The following is a 7,701-nucleotide window of genomic DNA, read 5'->3' on the forward strand; positions in this document are numbered from 1 at the left end:
GAGTTATGAGTTGCAGATGGTCTTTGTATAGTCCACTTTGAATTTGGTGTGTGAAGCCTACAATGTGTCATTAGTGTCTCTTCAGAGATGACAAGATGTAAGTTTATTTGAGACTGCCAGATGACTCATTTTGTTCAGGGGTAACAGGTGGGGCGGCACGGTGGCACCTGGGACCTGGGTTTAGATTCCTGGCTTGGGTTCACTGTCTGTGTGGAGTCTGCACTTTCTCCCCGTGTCTGGGTGGGTTTCCTCCGGGTGCTCATGTTTTCTTCCACAGTCCAAAGATGTACAGGTTAGGTGATTTAGCCATGCTAAATTCTTCTCAGTGTACCCGAACAGGTGCCGGAGTGTGGTGACTAGGAGATTTTCACAGTCACTTCATCGCAGTGTGAATGTAAACCTACTTGTGACACTAATAAATAATCTTTTTAAAAAAACTTTAAGGTAGACATAGACCTTTGTCCAGTTTTTATAAATTTAGAAATAGCCATTTTTAAAAAATTTGATTTGATTTATTATTGTCACATGTATTAGGGTACAGTGAAAAGTATTGTTTCTTGCACATTATACAGACAAAGCAAACCGTTCATAGAGAAGGAAAGGAGAGTGCAGAATGTAGTGTTAAAGTCATAGCTGGGGTGTAGAGAAACATCAACATAATGTGAGATAGGTCCATTCAAAGTTTATTTTTAAAAATGCAGGCCGAGGTCTCAGTTCCCTCACAGTAGAATATCTCTGAACTGGGGGTTGGAGATCGTAATGAATTGGAGTGGATTGGAAGATTAAAATATCTCTGCACTCAGGTTTGGAAAAGGCTATTGCACCTGTCTGTATGAACTATGGGATATGGAAGGAGGGATGGGAAATACCTCCAAGGGAGAAAATGTCTGCCAAGGTAGGTATAGTCAAATTATGTGCTCTGATTGGTTTCATGAATTCAAGTCTCATTTGCCAATGAGATTTTAAGTATCTAATGATTTTGCAGTCACAAATTATTTAAAATTAGTCAGATTGCACTGTTATTTCATGTGAAATATATTGCCACAGAACAGGGGCAATTGGTGGGAACAAGCTTTAATGCATTAACAGTTCTAAAACTGGGTGGAATCTTCAGCTCCCTCTGGTGGTGAGCTTGGAGGTGGGCAAGGCTTGTAACTAGATTGGATAGTGGTGTAGTGGAAGCCTTCCTGCCTCCGCCCCTATTAAGTTCTGGGTGGAGAGGCCCATGTTTTCAACTTTCTCGAACCGTCACTACTTGATGCTCCTATGTGGCCAATTAGTTTGATTTGATTTGATTTATTATTGTCACGTATATTGGGCTATTGTGAAAAGTACTGTTTCTTGTGCGCTATACAGACAAAACATCCCATTCATAGAGTACATGGGGAGAAGGAAAGGAGGGGGTGCAGAATACAGTGTTACAGTCATAGCTAGTGTGTAGAGAAAGATCAGCTTAATATATAGTAGGTCCATTCAAAAGTCTGATGGCAGCAGGGAAGAGCTGTTCTTGAGTAAGATGGATATAGAGGGATATGGGCCAAATGCAGGCAATTGGGATTAACTTAATGGTTCAGAAAAAGGGCAGCATGGACAAGTTGGACCGAAGGGCCTGTTTCCATGCTGTAAACCCCTATGATTATGATTCTATTGAGTCAGTTGGTATGTGATCTCAGGCTTTTGTATCTTTTTCCCAATGGAAGAAGGTGGAAAAGAGTATATCCAGGGTGCACAGGGTCCTTGATTATGCTGGCTACTTTTCCGAGGCAGCAGCAAGTGTAGGCAGAGTCAGTGGATGGGAGGCTAGTTTGCATGATGGATTGGGCTATGTTCACAACACTTTGTAGTTTCTTGTGGTCTTGGTCAGAGCAGGAACCATATCAAGCTGTGATACATCCGGAAAGGATGCTTTCAAAGGTGCATCTGTAAAAATTGGTAAGAGTTGTAGAGGACATGCCGAATTTCCTTAGCCTCCTGGGAAAGTAGAGGTGTTGGTGGGCTTCCTAAAGGCTATTTAAGGACCTCATCCTGGCACACCTGGTATTAACCCAGCTGCAGGCGGGCCTGTCATCATGCAACATACATGGCAGCTGAAAGTGTCAGTTTGTCATCTCTGGGAGCGGGCTGAGGCGGTAAGGTGGCGGGGGGCATCCATTGATGCAAGGTGCTCAGTGCCTGTTTGAAGGACTGGCCATTAGGAAGGGGGCGAGCCTCCTGAGAGCCACCTCTCTTGCTGCACAACCCCCCTCTGCATCCTTCTCCCTGCGGCATCCACACTGGGGATTACTCTCCACATTACTTACCTGTGATTTGGGTCACTTGGCAATTCTGGAATCTGTTCACCCGGCAACAATGACAGCCTCCCTCTGGTGTTGCTGAGTACAGGAGCTGCTGGCCTCTGATTGGCCGACGGCTCTCAGTGCGCCAGAATTCTACTGCTGGGTTCTTGATTCCAGGAGTAGGCCCAATGCTGACCTCAGCACTGCCTGATTGGTTTGTGGTTTCAGCATGGAGCGATCCAACAAATAAGCCAGCCCCCGATGCCTCAACAAGATTGTGCCTACTGTTGCTTACAGATTTGAAAGGAATGAGACTGGGATTGCAGCCCTTTTTTTTTTGCAAATGGACAATATTCTTTAAAACTAAATTTTTTTAAAAAAAATTCTCCCATTAGCTCATCTGCCACCCTGACAAAGAGACGTTAATATATTTAACAGTCAGCCAGAACCTGAAATTGGAATAACTGTCAGCCTTTGCCACATACTGTGCAAAACAGCAACAGTTTGTACATACACAATGAAGCTTGGAAATCTGTATGTTGTTGTTGAGGATAGCCTATTCCTCCACAGGGGGTGCTGCTGCAGTCTTTGCACGTGTAATCAGAAAAGCAATCAGTGATTTGACCTGAACTTCAACTTTATATGCAGTGTTCTCAATCTCAAAGGTATCAAAGTTGTTACACCAATGATATTTTGCAGGAGCTTTTTTCAGAAGCTACGTATTGAGCTTAACTTTAGCCTATACAAAGACTCGCGACTGCAGTGTCCTGGTGAAAGATGTTCTTGATTGACCAACATACGCTGAGAGAGAATCATAGAATAGAAACCCTACAGTGCAGAAGGAGGCCATTCGGCCCATCGAGTCTGCACCGATCACAATCCCACTCAGGCCCTACCCCCATATCCCTACATATTTTACCCATTAATCCCTCTAACCTACACATCTCAGGACACTAAGGGGCAATTTTAGCATGGCCAATCGACCTAACCCGCACATCTTTGGACTGTGGGAGGAAACCGGAGCACCCGGAGGAAACCCACGCTGACACGAGGAGAATGTGCAAACTCCACACAGACAGTGACCCAAGCCGGGAATCGAACCCAGGTCCCTGGAGCTGTGAAGCAACAGTGCTAACCACTGTGCTACCGTGCCGCACAGTGGTTAGCACTGTTTGGGCATTCCACAGTGGTTAGCACAGGTTTGGGCATTCCAACACTTTTCTGAAGTTACATCATATCGGCAATATAATTATACAATTTCCAAAAGTCATTTTACACGGTCACTGGCTCATTCCATTCGGAAATGAACCAATCATCACTAGTACAGGTTAATCATTATTAGTAAATGTCATATACCTTGGCCAATTACATTTATTCTCTGACAGCATGGAAACAATGGTTACGAGTGATTTCTGACTGTCTTTTCCATGGCCATCTGTTATGGCTTCAGGCTACCTTATCTGGTTGAAGGTTTTATCTATTCATTAAGCTGTCTGAGTTTGCTATCTTTGTCCTTGGCTTATGAATTTTCTATTCATAAGGACTGTCTAGAGTCCATGCTGATAAGAGCTATGCTCCTGTGAGTGTATTGTTAGAAAGAATGCAGGTCACTTTACTTGACTATTTTCCCATGATGCCTTGGGATTCTGTGTATTAGCCAAGCTGTAACACACTTTTCAGAAATACATGTTTAAATTCTCTAATTGTGGTTATATGTGTTCCTATGCAGACAGCACTTCTGTAAAATATATGTGATTCTTATCCAAAGTTAATCCACTCTGTTTTAATAGTCTTTATTTGTGTTTTAGTCTCAATGTATTTCAAATGCCTCTAACATATGTAACCATAAGTTTTAAATGGTGTAACAAGTTATAATTACCATTGAACAAATTCTCCAGCCCTGAAAAACTAAATTTAAAAGTATGGAACATGATTTCCTCCATTTCATGAGAAAATCTTTATTTGGCTCTCTGCAATTTTTTCTAATTCATTCGTGGGACATGGGGCATCGCTGGCTGGCCAGCATTTATTGCCCATCCCTAGCCACCCTTGAACTAAGTGGCTCGCTAGGCCATTTGAGAGGGCAGTTGAGAGTCAACTTTGTTATAGCTCTAGAGTCATATGTAGACCAGACCAGGTAAGGACGGCAGATTTCCTTCCCTAAAGGACATTAGTGAACCAGATGGATTTTACGACAATCGACAATGGTTTCATGGATATCAGTAGATTCTTAATTCCACATTGTTTTTATTGAATTCAAATTCTGCTGTGGCGGGATTCGAATCTGTTTGCCCAGAACATTAGCTGAGTATCTGGATTAATAGTCCAACGATAATCCCACCAGGTCATCACCTCTCCTATGATTAAGAAGTAAATGATCAGTGGTTTTAGATTCCTGATTTGCTATGGGTGAGATCTTGGCTATTCAGCCAGATTCACTTCCTTGTTTCTGGATGCTGTGGATCCACGAGAGATGGCCCCCCAATGAAATTGACATCATGGATGGAATGTAATGCCCTCCCCTGTAATCAGGTAGGAGACTGGCAGGTTGGGATCCCGCCACTGTAGGCCCCTCTTCCCCAATTTAAATCCAGGGTGCAAAGGTTCATGGACCGTCATTCTGCTCCACTACCAATTGAGACCCTTAAGTAGGTAACTAAGGGCCTCATGCTGCCACCACTGCCAGTGGCAGTATCATCCTGCAGTGGGGGAGGGGACTTTCCATGTGGGGATTGCATAAGGTGAACATTTTCAGGATGAACAGAATGTCAGTGCATTCAGAAAGTGGGGGGGGGGGGGGTCCATTTAGTACACCACACTGCCTGCTATGACACCCACACCTAATCCCCCTCCTGCCATTATTCACCTGTGGCCTGGATTCATTGACAATCCTGGGCCTCGGGTAGATGTATTACCGGCAGCAGCCACTGGTGGTGCTGCTGAGTGATGCACAGCTGCCAGTTTCTGATTGGCCAACAGCTCGTAGGTGCTGAAATTTCTACCCCCGGGGTCCTTGATCCCTGGGAAGGCCTGCTTCTGCCCGCTTAAGTGTCTGATTCCTACTTAATGTATTGGGCCTTTCTGAACGTAGGCAACACATGGCTGTTGCTGGTTCTCCAGCTGGTGGGCGAGACCTATACGGCTTCCATTAAACACTGCCCCATAATAGGCGAATTGGTGTCATAGAGTTCACAGATGTTTATGGGCAGCTCTCTTATAAGTTAACTGGATGCACTGTCCCATCACCATTGACAACAAAATCTGGGCCATTAATTCCCAGATGGCGAATACGAAATAACCTTTGATAGTTTTTCATTTTTATTTTTAGCTTTTATAAGAACAAAATCCACATTCATTTTCATTGCAGACTGCAAAAGATTGGAACATATATCAAATAAGGATTAAAACTCTGGGGATTTTCCAAAGGGGCATGCTTCAAGGCCCACTAGAAAATAAACCTCTGCCTTAAACCTTTATACTCTTCTCCAGGCTTTAATACACATGTGACTTTTTATCTCTGATACAAGTAAAGAAATGTTGAACTTACATGATAAGCCTGTACCTGCACTGCACTTTGTAGAATTGTTTGCTATCACTTGTCACAAACCACTCCAAAGATGTGCAGGTTGGGTTGATTGCCCATGCTAAATTGACCCTTAGGGTGGAATTTTCCCATCCCGCCCACTAGGGGGATCACAACAGGAGGGACAGAACCATGCAAAGGTCCATTGACTTCGGGCGGGATTTTCCAGCCTTGGTGCAAGCGCGGCTGGAAAATCCAGGCTTTAGTGTCAGGGATATTAGCAGGGTAAATACATGGGGTTACGGGGATGGGGCCTGGGTGGGATTGTTGACGGTGCAGGCCCGATGAGCCAAATGGCCTCCTTCTCCACTGCAGGGTTTTCTATATTTCTATGATTTGGCCTCTTTTAAGGAAAAGCTGCACCGTGACGATATGGAAGTCGGAAACTGCCGACACGGATAAACGCATGCGGCCCGTATAGGGATTGAACCTGCGACCTTCACGTTATTAGCACCACGCTCTAACCACCTGACGATAAAAAGCTGTACCGTGACGGTATGAAAGTACGCGAAGCGAATCAGCCTGTGCCGACGAAAAAAACGGCGGAAACTGCCAACATGTGGCCAGTACAGGGATTGAACCCGCGACCTTGGCATTATTAGCACCACGCTCTAACCACCTGAGCTAACCAGCCGATGTTTAAAATTTAAAGACCTACTGTAGGAAAGCTCAATGAGCCTGACGTGATTTGAACACACAACCTTCTGATCTGGAGTTAGACGCACTACCGTTGTGCCACAAGCCCACGAGAATACAGTTTATTGAAATCAAATTCCACCATCTGCCATGGCAGGATTCAAACCCAGGTCCACAGAACATTAGCTGAGTTTCCAGAATAATAGTCTAGCAATAATACCACTAGGTCATCACCTCCCCATTGAACCGGGGACCTTTCACGTGTGAGGCGAATGTGATAGCCACTACACCACAGAAACAGCTTTGGATGCAGGGGTGATTAGTTAACTCGATTAGGATCATATTCACAGGAGTTTAGAAGAGTGAGAGGGATCTCATAGAAACTTATAAAATTCTAACAGGGTTAGACAGGGTAGATTCGGAAAGAACGTTCCCAATGTTGGGGGAGTCCAGAACTAGGGGTCATAGTTTGAGGATAAGGGGTAAACATTTTAGAGGTGAGGAGGAATTTCTTCATCCAGAATGTGGTGAATGCGTGGAATTCACTACCACCGAATGTAGTTGAGGCCAAAATTTTGTTTGATTTCAAGAAGAAATTAGATATAAGTCTTGGGGATAAAGGAAACAAGGGATATGAGAGGAAGGGGGAATCAGGATATTGAATTTGATGATCAGCCATGATCGTAATGAATGATGGAGCAGGCTTGAAGGGCCGATTGGCCTACTCCTGCTCCTAGTTTCTATGTTTCTATATGAGTTGTTGCCTCTCCTAGCTCTCCGTTACTTTTTGCTGGCTTTCTAGATTGGCACATCGGTCAAGAGCACAACTTATAACAAATGCCTGACGTTAAGAACCCACAGGGAACTCATTTTTTTAAATTTCCAAGCTGCAACATTACAAAGAAAGATAATCTGAAACACAGTAGAGTGGGATGAGAGGAAGGGTGAGTATAGATGAGGGTGAAGAGTAAATCTAAGAACAATAAACAAAAGCTGAACAATTCCAGCCCTCAGACATAGATCAGATAATATGCAATGTCTATATCCTTCCATAAAATCCACAGAGAGATCCAGTTGCAGATAGCGTATTATATGTTGTTAAATGTCCTCCGGCATTATGTGTATTAGATTATATATTTTACCTTCAGTTCAAGACTGACATTCCACAGCAAGATCAAAAGTGGTTCAAAGAGAAGGCCACATGAT

At 43.9% G+C, this 7,701-nt stretch overlaps 2 non-coding genes across 2 annotated transcripts; both read right to left on the reverse strand.

The window, feature by feature from the left end:
• Positions 1–6,419: 6,419 nt before the first annotated feature.
• trnai-aau (transfer RNA isoleucine (anticodon AAU)) lies at positions 6,420–6,493 on the reverse strand. The gene has a single exon. It is a non-coding gene; the product is annotated as a tRNA-Ile (tRNA).
• Positions 6,494–6,532: 39 nt separating this feature from the next.
• trnaw-cca (transfer RNA tryptophan (anticodon CCA)) lies at positions 6,533–6,604 on the reverse strand. Its single transcript has one exon. It is a non-coding gene; the product is annotated as a tRNA-Trp (tRNA).
• Between the last annotated feature and the right edge of the window lie 1,097 nt (positions 6,605–7,701).

This window comes from Mustelus asterias, chromosome 11, assembly GCF_964213995.1.
Source record: "Mustelus asterias chromosome 11, sMusAst1.hap1.1, whole genome shotgun sequence".
In the NCBI taxonomy this organism is placed as follows: Eukaryota; Metazoa; Chordata; class Chondrichthyes; order Carcharhiniformes; family Triakidae; genus Mustelus; species Mustelus asterias.